General features: G+C 39.2%; 1 pseudogene; it reads right to left on the reverse strand.

The window, feature by feature from the left end:
• Positions 1–238: 238 nt before the first annotated feature.
• LOC128627980 (ATP synthase subunit f, mitochondrial-like) lies at positions 239–501 on the reverse strand (annotated as a pseudogene).
• Positions 502–14,150: the final 13,649 nt, after the last annotated feature.

The raw sequence follows: 14,150 nt of genomic DNA on the forward strand, positions 1-14,150 counted from the left end.
AACAGTTTTGTACTCATTGGTTTCAGCACTCAACACGAGTTCCAGAATGAATTAATATGTACCAAGGTACTGTTGTAATTTCTATCTCTTTATTGTTATTCTCTATTCAATGTAACAGTAGCATTATCACCTTTTTTTACTAGCCATATTTTATTAGGTGTTAATTACAATATAAAAAGATTCAAAGGTACTGTGTAAAGATAATGGTCAATAATATGGAGTCCACACTGGGTCCTCTTCAGTGGTACTTGTGTTGCCCCTCATGTTTGAGTTCCTTATAAGAACAGCAGTAGTTCAAAAGCATTGGTGCCAGCACTGTAGAATCTACAGCAACACTCCCTTTTTTCACATTGACATACTTGTTGTAATACTGGTAGTAACCTCTTTGAAATGCTCCACAAATGCCTTTAGGGATGGCATCCCACATAGGTAACCAGTTGGCAACTCCTCTAGTTTGACATTCATGAGCCTATTCTCCTTCAATGGTATGATTGATGCCATCTTGGAGTACAGGGTGTTCTTTTTTTACTTCTTTAAACATGGTTTCCTTATTTTTTTTAATTGGACATTTTTGTTCTTTTCTTCTTGTGTACAGGTCATACTTTCCTGTTTCTTTCAATAATTCATATTTTTTGTTGACAATGGACATTTTAGATACAATATTGTATCACCTCTGTGTACTGGTCTCCTACTCCCACACACTAAGAGCTTGTCCCTGCTTTCACTTGTTTACTTGTTTAGTGAATGGCTGGATTACTAAGTGAAGTCTGTTTCACCCTGTAGTGTTAAGCCTCTGATGATGGTTCCTTGTAGAAGCACAGATTTGGGTATGCCCATAATCATTTTTGTTTATGTTACCCATTACTTTCCTGCCTATTCATGGCAGCAAGTAAGTCTCTTATAAAGTAAGTTAAATAATTTTACTCTTTGGCTTTATATGCCCCAGTAGTCTCCTACATTAGAGTAAAGCCAAGATCCCAGCCATTGACTAAAATGCTCTAATCTCTCTGGTCCCTGTTGATTCTCTAACTTCATCTCATCACCCTGTACTACTCACCTCCATAGTTTCTTCATAGCCACCACACTGCCTAGCTTTTCTTCGCATACTCCATGTGTATTAGTTCACTATTGCTGCTGTAACAAGCAAATTTGTGACAATTTGATGACTTCAAAGAACAAAAATTTATTGTTTTAAAGCTTTGGAGGTAAGAAGGCCATAATTAGTCAGCAGGACTGTATTCCTTCTTGACTCTCTAGGAGAGAACCTGTTTCCTTGCCTTGGTTAGCTTCTAGAAGCTGCCTGTATTTCTTTTTTTTTCTTTTAATTTTTAAATATATATAATTTTTATTTAATTATTGTTTAAGTACAGTTTTCTGTCTTTTACTCCCATCCCAGCCCACCCCACCCACTGTGCTCCCCACCTCCCTCCCATTTCCACACTCCTTAGTTGCCGTCCATGTGGCCTTTATACTAGTTCTTGTAAATCCTTTCCCTTTTCCCCCTGAAATTTCCTCCCCTCTCCCCTCTGGTCACTGTCCCCTGTTCTTTATTTCAGTGACTTTGGTTATATTTTGCTTGCTTGTTTGTTTTGCTGTTTAGTTTCCTGTTAAAGATGAGATCATATGGTATTTGTCTTTCAACACCTGGCTTATTGCACTCAGCATAATGCTTTCCAGTTCCATCCATGCTGTTGCAAAGGGTAGGAGCTCCTTCTTTCTTACTATTGCATAGAATTCCATTGTGTATATGTACCATAATTTTTTGATCCATTCATTTACTGACAGGCACCTAAGTTGCTTCCAGCTCTTGGCTATTGTAAATTGTGCTGCTATGAACATTGGGGTGCATAGGTTCTTTTGGATTGGTGTTTTAGGGTTCTTAGGATATAATCCCAGCAGTGGAATTGCTGGATCAAAAGGCAGGTCCATTTTTAGTTTTCTGAGAAAATTCCATACAGTTTTCTACAGTGGTTGTACTAGTCTGCAATCCCACCAACAATGGATTAAGGTCCCCTCTTTTCCACAACCTCTCCAACACTTGTTGTTTGTTGCTTTGTTTATGATGGCCATTCTGACTGGTGTAAAGTGGTATCTCATTGTGGTTTTAATTTGCATCTCTCTGATAGTTAGCGATATTGAGCATCTTTTTATGTGCCCCTGGATCTTCTATATGTCCTCCTTGGAGAAATGTCTGTTCAAGTCCTTTTCCCATTTTTAATTGTATTGGTTGTCTTCTTAGAGTGGAGTCATGTAAGTTCTTTGTGTATTTTGGAAATTAAACCTTTGTCTGAGGTATCATTGGCAAATATGTTTTCCCATACAGTTGGATCTCTTCTTATTTCAATACTATTTTATTTAACTGTGCAAAAGCTTTTAATTTTGATGAGATCCCATTTGTTTATTCTTTTATTTATATCCTTTGCTCTGGGGGACATATCAGTAAAAAAGTTGCTGCATGAAATATCTGAGATTTTCTTGCCAATGTTCTCCTCTAGGACTTTAATGGTGTCCTAGTTTATATTTAAGTCTTTTATTCACCTTGAATTTATTTTGGTGTATGGTGTAAGTTGGTGCTTGAATTTCATTTTTTTACAGATTTCTGTCTAGTTCTCCCATTACCATTTGTTGAAGAGGCTATCTTTACTCCATTTTATGTTACTGCCCCCTTTGTCGGATATTAATTGACTGTAGAGAGTTGGGTGTATTTCTGGGCTCTCTGTTCTGTTCCATTGGTCTATGTGCCTGTTTTTATTCCAGTACCAGGCTGTTTTGGGTACAGTGGCCTTATAATACAGTTTGGTATCGGGTATTGTGGTTCCTCCTTCTTTGTTCTTCTTTCTCAAAATTGCAGCTGCTATTCATGGTCGTCTATGGTTCCACAAAATTTTTTAAGTGTTTGTTCTATGTCTGTGAAATATGCCACTGGTACTTTAATAGGTATTGCATTGAATCTGTATATTGCTTTGGGTATTATGGACATTTTGATTATGTTAATTCTTCCAATCTGTGAACATGGTGTATATTTCCATTTTTTTTGTGTCTTTCTTGATTTCTTTCTTCAGTGTTGTGTAGTTTTCTGCATACAGGCCTTTTACCTCCTTGGTTAGGTTTATTCCTAGGTATTTTATTTTTCTTGTTGCTATTGCAAATGAGATTTTTTTCTTGATTTCTGCTTCTGCTGTTTCATTGTTGGTGTACAAAAATGCCTTTGATTTCTGGATATTGACATTGCATCCCACTGTTTTACCAAATTCACTTATAGGTCGAGCAGTTTTGGGGTAGAGTCTTTAGGATTTTTTATGTACACTATCATGTCATCTGCAAACAGTGACAGTTTTGCTTCCTCCTTTCCTATTTGTATGCCTTTTATTTTCTTTTCTTATCTGATTGCTGTGACTAAAAGTTCCAATACTATATTGAATAGAAGTGGTGAAAGTAGATATCTTTGTCTTCTTTCTGGTTTTAGTGTTAAAGCGTTTAGTTTTTGCCTGTTTAGTATAGTGTTGGCTTTAGATTTCTCATATATAGCTTTTAATATATTGAGGCACACTCCCTCTACTCCAACTTTGCTCAGTGTTTTTATCACAAATGGGTGCTGTACATTATCAAATGTTTTTTTCTGCATCTATTGCTATGATCGTGTCATTTTTGTCTTTCTTTTTTTATATGATGTATTACATTTACTGATTTGCTAATATTGTACCATCCTTGCTTCCCTGGGATGAATCCCACTTGGTCATGTTGAATGATCTTTTTAATGTATTGTTGGATGTGGTTTGCCAATATTTTGTTGAGGATTTTAGCATCTATGTTTATTGCAATATTGGCCTGAAGTTTTCTTTCTTTGTTGTATCTTTATCTGTTTTTGGGATTATGATGATGCTGGCTTCATAAAAGGAGTTTAGGTGTCTTCCATCATTTTGGATTTTTTGGAATAGCCTGTGAAGAATAGGGGTTAACTTTTCCTTAAATGCTTTGTAGAATTCTCCTGTGAAACCATCTGGTCTAGGGCTTTTGTGTGATGGGATATTTTTGATTACTGCTTCAATTTCGTTTGCTGTTATTGGTCTCTTCAGGTCCTCTGTTTCTTCTTCAGTGAGTTTTGGAAGATTATATTTTTCTAGAAATTTGTCCATTTTACCTAGGTTTTCAAATTTCTTGGCATACATTTCTTCATAGTAATTTCTTACAATCCTTTGTATTTTTGTGAGGTCAATTGAAATCTCTCCTCTTTCATTTCTGATTGTTATTATTTGGGTTTTCTCTCTCTTTTTCTTGATGAGCCTGCTTAAAGGCTTGTCTATTTTTTTTTATCTTTTCAAAGAAGCAGGTCCTGGATTCATTGACTTCTAGAACTGTGCTCTTAGTCTCTATGTCATTTAATTCTGCTCTGATCTTGGTTATTTCCTTCCTTCTACTTGCTCTGGGCTGTGTTTGTTGTGATTCCTCAAGTTCTTGTAGGTGTAGAGTTAGCGTGTTTGTTTGAAATGTTTGTGTCTTTTTTGGTAGACCTGTACTGATATGAACTTCCCTCTAAGGACCGCCTTCACTGTGTCCCATAAGTTTTGGGTTGCCATGAATTCATTTTCATTTGTTTTCATAAATTTTTTGATTTCTTCCCTTAATTTCATACATGACCCATTCATTGTTTAATAGCATGGTATTCAATCTTCATGATTTTGAATGTTTTGGGTCTTTTCTCTTGGGGTTGTTTTTCAGTTTCAGTCCATTGTGATTGGAGAAAATGCTCAGAATTATTTCAATTTTCTCAAATTTGTTGAGGCTCGTTTTGTGTCCTATTACTTAGTCTATCTTTGAAAATATTCCATGTGCATTTGACAAGAATGTGTATTTAGTTTCTTTGGGATGAAGGGTTGCATATATATATATATATATATATATATATATATATACATATAATCAGTTAAGTCCATTTCATCTAGGACATTGTTCAATTTCACAATATCTTTGTTGATGTTTTGTTTGGAAAATCTGTCTATATTTTACAGTGGAGTGTTAAAATCCCCTACTATAATTGTGTTGCTGTCAATATCTTTCTTGAAGTCATCTAAGATTTTCTTTATATATTAGGATGGTCCTATGTTGGGTGCATATATATTTACAATGTTTATGTCTTCTTGGTGGATTCTTCCCTTGAGTATTATGAAGTGACCTTCTGGGTCTTTTTTAATGGCTCTTTTTTTTGAAGTCTATTTTGTCTGATATGAGTATTGCTACCCTACCTTTTTTTTCCCCTGGCTGTTTGCTTGAAAAATTTGTTTCCAGCCTCTCACTATTAGTCTGTGTAGGTCTTTTGTCATGGGTTTCTTGTAGGCAGCAAATGTGTGGGTCATGCTTTCTTATAGATTCAGCTATTCTATGTCTTTTGATTGGAACATTTAATACATTTACATTTAAGGTTATTATTGATAGGTACTTATTCATTGTCATTTTTATACCTGTGTTTCTCATTGTCTCTCTCTTTTCCTTCCTTTTCTGAAAGCATATCTTTTAGTATTTCTTGCAGAGCTGGTTTGGTGGAGGCATATTCTTTTAGACTTCTTTTGTCTTGGAAACTCTTTATTTGGCCTTCTATCTTGATTGAGAGCCTTGCTGTATAAAGCAACCTTGGTTGCAGGCCTGTGGTTCTCATTACCTGAAATATTTCTTGCCATTCTCTTCTTGCTTGGAGTATTTCCAATGAGAAGTTAGTAGCTAACCTTATTGGGGCTCCCTTGTATGTTACTTCCTTTTTCTCCCTTACTGCCTTTAAGATTCTCTCTTTGTCTTGGAATTTTGCCATTTTCATGATGACTGTGTGTACACGGTTTTGAGAATTCTCTTTTACTCTTGTTCAGTTGTTAGCCCTGGGTAGTTTTTCTGCTGTTTAGTTGTACTTCCAGATAGGTCTTGGGTTGAGGTTTGTGTAGTTTCTACTCCCTCCTTTACCTTCTTCTGTTGTTATCTGTTGGTGGTTCCTTTGTTGTTGGGTTTCCTCTTCCTTTGGGTATCCTGGTGTTCACTCCTTTCACCTACTCTTGTGTGTGTGTGTGTGTGTGTGTGTGTGTGTGTGTGTGTGACCAGTTGGAGGGGAAGGCAAACTGGTTTATGACAGCAGGAGAGTATTCTGTGACATTTACAGTAGCAGCCGGTAGAGAAAAGATAGGTGATCCCCTGGCTATGTATAGCAACAACTGTAATCTTCAGCCCAACTAGCCACTTTTGAGAAAGGATGGAAAGAAGATATGGCTCTTGTTGGGGAGGGAAGGTTTGTGATTTGGATCTAGAAAGGAGTGAGGTGGAGGGAGGTCAGATTCTGAGGTAAGTTGATAATAAAGGATGGTAAATAGGTGTAGTGTGAGAGAGAATAGAGTTAACCACTACAGTATTATAGTTCAGGCAACAATGAAGTGGGCTAAGATCTGGGGGGGAATGTTGTGTAGTATTTACAATAGTATGTAACAGCTATTATTTACAATAATATTAGAGCAACAGACATATGACAGAATCTATGATATGCCAAGATTAGGGACTCTTGGACCTTCAATTGTGTGCTAACTGTGCAAGGGGAAGTAAAGGACAGTAAATTAGCAACACACTATGATTGAGGGGATGGGGAAACCTGTCAAGTGATACAATATATCCAGCCAAGGTAAAGAAGACTAAACAGAAAGAGGAGGAATACAAAGATACTATTAAAATAAAAGATGTAAGAATAATGAAAAAAATACAAATATGCAGTAACTTGTAGTTTTTCTGTTATAGCAAAGTAAATTTTGTCTCTCTGTCTCTACTTTTGGCATGCCCCCTCTTTGAGTCCAACTCTAGTTTTTTCGCTGTTCCAAGTCTTTTGTCTCACTTTGGGGGAGGGGGCAAAAAGAAAGAAAAAAAAAGGCAGCAGAAGGGAGAAAAAAGCAGTAGGTTTGGAAAGAAAGGAAGAAGGAATAAAACAAGAAAGAAGAAGAGAGAGGGAAAAAGTATTGTAAGATAAAACAATAATAAAGTTAAAAAAGAAAAGATTATTAAACAAAACGCAACAACAACAAAAAAACCCTTCTTGTTTGTTTCCTGCTGGTCAAACCAATTTTTCTGGTCACACTGGCTGCAGCAGTCTGAGGGGTGATTGGTGTGGCCTTTGTCCCTTCTCGGTGAACTCAGCCGGTCTCACGAGTGCTCTACCAAGATCCAGACCTGTGCCTCTCCCCAGTGCCCCACTGAGAGCAGACTTTCCCCAGGATTCACAGTCCTGGGCTTTGCTGTGGGCACGCGCTCCCTGCCAGGCTTCCCTGGTCCCACAGGCTTGGGCACAAACCTTTCCCAGTGCTATGGTGCAGAGCAAGGGCAACTCTCAATTCTCCCAAGCCTGCGACCACAGACTCCATGGGTGATCAAAGCCCTCTTGTTTGCTTCCTCGTGCCCATTCCTCTCTCTGACACTTTAAGCAAACAGATCTCTCCTGGTGTTTTTCAAACTGTGCCTGGCTGGGTAGGGAGGGAGCTGATGACTGGCTGTCTCCCAAGGACCTTGCTGCCAGCCCTTGGCTCCCAGAGACCGAGGCAGACCAACCTGGGCTCTGGCTTGGCCATGTAGAGGGCCTGTGGCCTCTGCACTGTTCCCTCGAATCTTATTGACCTTCAGCCGTCTCCTCACCATCTGGTCATTCAGTGTCCGCTCCAATTATCGGAGTTCTATTTTCCTATATGCTGGGTCCCTGTTGGCTATTTGCTGTGCTCCTCTGCAGATCAGCCAGGTTTTTCCCTGGTGCATGGGGGGAAGCAGAATCCTTTGTCCTACTCCGCCACCATCTTCCCCGAGATCCTGTTCGACTCCTCTAATGTGGATAATAAGCTCGAAAAGCCAGGTCCTGCCAGGATCTCGCCAAACCCACCCTGCCTGGCCCTCTTCCAGTGAGTTACTATTTTTTTTTAAGATTTTATTTATTTACTTATAGAGAGAGGGGAATGAAGGGGGAAAGAGAGGGGATAGAAACACCAGTTTCAGGTACCATTGTAATTTCTATCTCTTTATTGTTATTCTCTATTCACTGTTACAGTAGTATTATCACTTTCTTTTACTAGCCATATTTTATTAGGTGTTAATTACAATACAAAAAGAGTCAGAGGTGCTGTGTAAAGATAACGGTCAGTAATATGGAGTCCACACTGGGTTCTCTTCAGTGGTATTTGTGTTGCCCCTCATGTTTGAGTTCCTTATAAGAACAGCAGTGGTTTGTGTGAAAGCAAGAAAAGCAAGTGTGAGAGAAACATCGATTGGTTGCCTCTCACACACCCCTTAACCTAGCCTGCAACCCAGACCTGTGCCCTGACCAAGAATCAAACTTCTGACCTTTCATTTTGAAGGATGATGCCCATCCCACTGAGCTATGCTGGACAGGGCTGTATTTTTTTAATTACTCATTTTTTAATTTTTCAATTACAGTTGACATACATTATTATATTAGTTTCAGGAGTATACCACAGTGATTAAATGTTACATAATGTAGTGAGTGATTATCCTGATAAATCTTTCACCCAGATGACACATACATAGCTATTAGAATATTATTGACTATATTCCCTATGCTGTACTTTACATCCCCATGACAATTCTGTAACAATCAAGTTGTACTTTTTAATCCTTTTACCTTTTTCACTCATCTCCCCTGTCAAGCTTCCTACTGGTACCTGTCAAAATATTCTGTCTATGAAGCTGTTTCTATTCTGCTTGTTCATTTATTTTATGTTTTAGATTCCATTGTTGATAGATATGCATTTATTGGAATTTTATTGTTCATTTTTAATCTTTTTATCTTCTTCTTCTTAAAAAAGACTATTTAACATTTTATATAATACTGGTTTGGTGGTGATGAAGTTCTTTGGCTTTTTCTTGCCTGGGAAGCTCTTTGTATGTCTTTTGATTCTAAATGATTGCTTTGCTGGGTAGAATAACCTTGGTTGTAGGTCCTTGCATTTCATCACTTTAAATATTTCTTGCCAATCCCCTTTGGCCTGCAAAGTTTCTGAGAAATCAGCTGACATCCTTCTGGTAGCTCCCTTGCAGGTAACTAACTGCTTTTTCTCTTGCTGTTTTTATGATGTGTCTTGGTGTGGGCCTCTTCAGGCTCATCTTGCTTGGGACTGTCTGCGCTTCTTGGACTTGTATGTCTATTTCCTTCACCAGGTTAGGGAAGTTTTCTGTCATTATTTTTTCAAATAGGTTTTCAATTCCTTGCTCTCTTTCTTCTCCTTCTGGCAGTCCCATGAAACAAATGTTGGTACATTTGAACTTGTCCCACAGCTCCTTACATTATCCTCATTTTTTTAAAATTCTTTTTTCTTTTTGCTGTTCTGATTGGGTGTTTTTTACTTCCTTATTTTCCAAATCACTAATTTCCTTCTTGGCTTCATGTACTCTACTGTTGATTCCCTGTAAATTATTCTTCATTTGAATTAGTGTCCTTCATTTCTGACTTGTTCTTTTTTTATGCTATTAAAGTTCTCACTGAGTTTATTGAACATTTTTTATAACCAGTATTTGAACTCTGTATCTGGTAGGTTGCTTGTTTTAATTTATTTAGTTGTTTTTCTGGACTTTTGGTCTGTTGTCTCATTTGGGACATGTTTCTTTGTCTCCTTATTCTGGCTGCCTCTCTGTGTTTGTTTCTATGTATTAGGTAGAACTGCTATGTCTCCCAGGTTGCTCAAGCTGCCTAATATATTAGGTCTTCTGTAGGGTTCAGTGGCACAGCCTCTTTGATTACCCAAGCTGGATCCTCCAGAGTGAGCCCCCTGTGTGGGTTTAGTACACCCTTTTCTTGCATTTGAGACTTGATTGCTATTGACATATCAATGGGAAGGATTTATCCCCAAGCCAATCAACTGCAAGGACTGGCTGCAACCACCAACCACTGTGGAGGATCAGCTATGCAGAGGCCCACCCTGCACACAGGACTTACTTCAGTGGGGCTTGGTGCTTGCTGAGTGTGTTGCTTGTGGAGGTGGTTTGTTGGTGGTGCTTTGCTGTAGTCTGAAGCGGTCCACTGGATGTGCTGGCCCTGAGGCCTCCTGGGAGGTGTAGGCCAAGGTGAGCTGCTATCTGTATTCTGTGTGAAATCACCTGGAATGAGCTACAAAGCCATCTGAAGATGGCTGCTACTTTTGCTGGGCTTGGAGGTGCCCAGGTGAGGCTAAGCTGTGAACCAAGGACAGCTGCTGCTAGTGCTGGGGCTAGGACCATTTGGCAAGAGATACAGGCATGTTGAAGCCAGAAGCTGCTTATCTGAGGGACTTTAGGAAAATCTGAAGCATGAGCAAAGACAATCCATTCAAATAGAAATGTCACTGCAAGCAACTTGGGTGGGCCTGAAATTTGGGTGTTGTAGGGCCTGAGAGAATCACTAGGGTGGGTCAAATAATGTAAGCCAGGTTGGTGGAGTCTCAGATATGGCATCTGCCTGCAAGCTCTGTGCAGGGCAGGCTCATCAGAGAAACAATAGCCTCCATCAGCACTTCTGTCTGGGAGAAAGCTGTACCCCCAGCTCCCTCCCTATTGCCAGGTAATTCATCCCTCATAGGGATCAAACCCACATACAGGAGTCAACCAGTGGATGCAAAATTGATGAAACATCAAATCAATGTTTCTCTCTTCCCCTCTCTCTAAAAATTCATAAATTAAAAAAATTAAAGAAAACATTCTCTGGTAACCACAAAATGTCCTAGGTGCATCTTAATCTTCCCTGTCCTCAACATTGACTCAGTGACTTTCCAAGAATTTCTGACCCCTATTTGTGGGGAAGAATACCAGAGACTGAGATCTAGGCCTTGGATTCTCTATAAGAACAGACTGTAGACAGGTATTAAGAGAACTAGGGGACTATCCAGTGTTCCTGTTAGTGACAGAATTGGAATCTTTTTAAAGTAAGTGAGTTCATACTAATGTTTTCCATGCAGCTCCAACTTTAAGCCATTTTTAATTTTGTTCTTATGCTAACATATTTTAAAATTAAATTTTATCCTTAAACACACATAAATTTTAATTTTTAAGTTTGTTTTATTTATTTTTCTTTTTAAATTACATTTTTAAAATTACACTATTACAGTTGTCCTGGTTTTTCTCTTTGCCCCCCTTTGCCCAGCATCCCCCACTCCTTTAGGCAATCTGCCAACATTGTTCATATCTATGGGTCATGTGTATAAATTCTTTGGCTACTCCATTTCCTACCTGTACTTTATATCCCCATGGCTATTCTGTAACTATCTACTTGCACTTCTTAATCCCCTCACCTCTTCAATCATTCTCCTGTACCCACCTCCCACCTGGCAACCATCTGGTAATTAGCTTCTCTTCTGTTGCTGCTTTTAAGATTCTCTCTGTCTTTAACCTTTGATATTTTAATTATATTGTGTCTTGGAGTGGGCCTCTTTTTATCCATCTTGTTTGTGACTCTCTGTGCTTCCTGGACTTGCATGTCTATTTCCTTCACCAAATTAGGGAAGATTTTTTTCAGCGTTTTTTTTTTTTTTCCAGATAGATTTCCAATTTCGTCCTTTTTCTCTTTTTCTGGCACCCCTAGGAGATAAATGTGTTGGACTTTTTGAAGTTGTATAGAGGCTGTTTATACTATCAACATTTTTAAAATCTATTTTCCTCTTCTTGTTCTGGGTGATTGCTTTTTGCTTCCTTATGTTCCAAATCATTGATCTGATGCTTGGTTTCATCCACTCTATTGTTGTTTCCCTGTTAATTGTTCTTTATTTCAATTAGTGAAACCTTAGTTTCTGACTGCATCTTTTTATATGCTGCTTAGGTCCTCAATAAGTTCTTTGAGCATTCTTATAAACAGTGTTTTGAATTCTGTATCTGATAGATTGCTTATCTACATTTCATTTAGCTCTTTTTCAGGAGTTTTGATCTGTTCTTTCATTTGGACCATGTTTCTTTGTCTTCTCATTTTGACAGCCTCCCTGTGTTTATTTCTATGTATCAGGTAGATATGCCTTGACTCTGTGTCTTGGTAGAGTGGCCTAATGTAGTAGGTGTCCTTTAGGGTCCAGTGACACAGCCTCCCCCATCACCCAAACTGGGTACTCAAGGCAAGCCCTTTGTGTGGGCTGAGTACACCTTCCTTTTATAGTTGAGCTTTGTTGCTGTTGACAGATCAATGGGAGGGATTTACTTAGGCCAGTCAATTGCAAAGAATGGCTGTGACCACTGACCCACCTCCAGCCCCCATAGAGGATCAGCTGTGTAGGGGCAGGATGATGGTTCTCTAAGTGTGTAGCTGTCCATTGGGTGTGCAGGCCCTGCGTTTTCCCAGGAGGTTTAGGGAAAGAGCAGCCCCAACCTGTGTTTTGCCCAGGGCACCCTGCCTGAGCTATAAGGCAATCTAATATTGCTTCTACTTGTGTTGAGCTTGGAAATTCTCAGGGAAATTTCTCAGCAGTGATTCTAATATTACTGCTGATAGTGCTGGGCCTGGGGCTCACTGAAGCCAGCTGTTGCTTGTTTGATAAAATTCAGGAAATTGTGTAGCATGAACCAAGACCAGCCATTCACATGTAAAAGCAGCTTGGGTGGGCCCATGAATTGGGTGGGGCAGAATCTCTAGGGATCTCCAAGGTGGGTCAGACAGAGTTAGGAGACTCAGATATGGCACCAGTCTACTGGTTCTGTGGTGGGGAGGGTTTAGCAAAGAGAAAATGGCCTCTGCTTGCCCTGATGACAGACTCTTCAGTTTCTCCTTGTATACTGCTGGTACTTTTTCAAGCTGCTACCCTGGTGGAGAAGCTCAGGGAGAGTGAGTCAGAGAGAGGTGAGTCCATGTGTGTATTCTTTAAGAGGAACTACTTGGGGCTCTAGAACTTTCTTCTACTGACTCAATCCCCACTGGTTTTTGCAGCCAGAAGTTGTGGGGATTTATCTTCCTAGCACTGGAATCTACACCTGGGAGCCTGGTATTGGTCTGGTACTTCCCACTCCTGAGAAATCCCACCTGAATTTTTATCCATCACTTGTGAGTGTGGGACCAGCTTGTCCCACATCTGTGCCTCTCCTACCAGTGTGAATAAATGTGGTTTCTTTTTTTAAAATGTATTTTACTGATTATGCTATTACAGTTGCCCCATTCCCCCCTTCACTCTCCTCCACCATGTACACCCTCTCCTACCTATATTCCCCCCTTTAGTTCATGTCCATGTGTTATAAGTTCTTTAGCTTCTACATTTCCCATACTATTCCTACCCTCCCCCTGTCCATTTTTCTACCTACCATCTATGCTACTTATTCTCTGTACCTTTTCCCCTTTTCTCCCCCTCCCACTTCCCTGTTGATAACCCTTCATGTGATCTTCATTTCCGTGGTTCTGTTCCTATTCTAGTTATTTGCTTAGTTTGTTTTTGTTTTTGTTTTAGATGTGATTGTTAATAACTGTGAGTTTGCCGTCATTTTACTATACATGTTTTTTATCTTCTTTTTCTTAGATAAGTCCCTTTAATATTTCATATAATAAGGGCTTGGTGATGATGAACTCCTTTTACTTCAACTTATCTGGGAAGCACTTTATGTGTTCTTCCATTCTAAATGAAAGCTTTGCTGGATAGAGCAATCTTGGATGTAGGTCCTTGCCTTTCATGACTTGGAATACTACTTTCCAGCCCCTTCTTGCCTGCAAGGTCTCTTTTGAGAAATCAGCTGACAGCCCTATGGGCACTCCTTTATAGGTAACTGTCTCCTTTTATCTTGCTGCTTTTAAGATTCTTTCCTTCATTTTAATCTTGGGTAATGTAATGATGATGTGCCTTGGTGTGTTCCTTCTTGGGTCCAACTTTTTGGGACTCTCTGAGCTTCCTGGATTTCCTGGAGGTCTATTTCTTCTGCCAGATTGGGGAAATTCTCCTTTATTATTTGTTCAAATAAGTTTTCCACTCATGGCTGTTCCTCTTCCCCTTCTCGTACCCCTATAATTTGGATGTTGGAACATTTAAAGATGTCCTGAAGGTTCTTAAGCCTCTCCTCATTTTTTGAATTCTTGTTTCTTCATCCTTTTCTGTTTGGTTATTTTTTTCCCTCTTTCTGTTCCACTCCTTTGACTTGAGTTTCCTTCTCATCACTATTGGTTTCCTGTACATTTTCCTTTAGTTCACTTTGCGTAG

The sequence above is a fragment of the Artibeus jamaicensis genome, unplaced genomic scaffold (genome assembly GCF_021234435.1).
Source record: "Artibeus jamaicensis isolate MK-2021 breed Jamaican fruit bat unplaced genomic scaffold, CSHL_Jam_final contig_511, whole genome shotgun sequence".
NCBI lineage: Eukaryota > Metazoa > Chordata > Mammalia > Chiroptera > Phyllostomidae > Artibeus > Artibeus jamaicensis.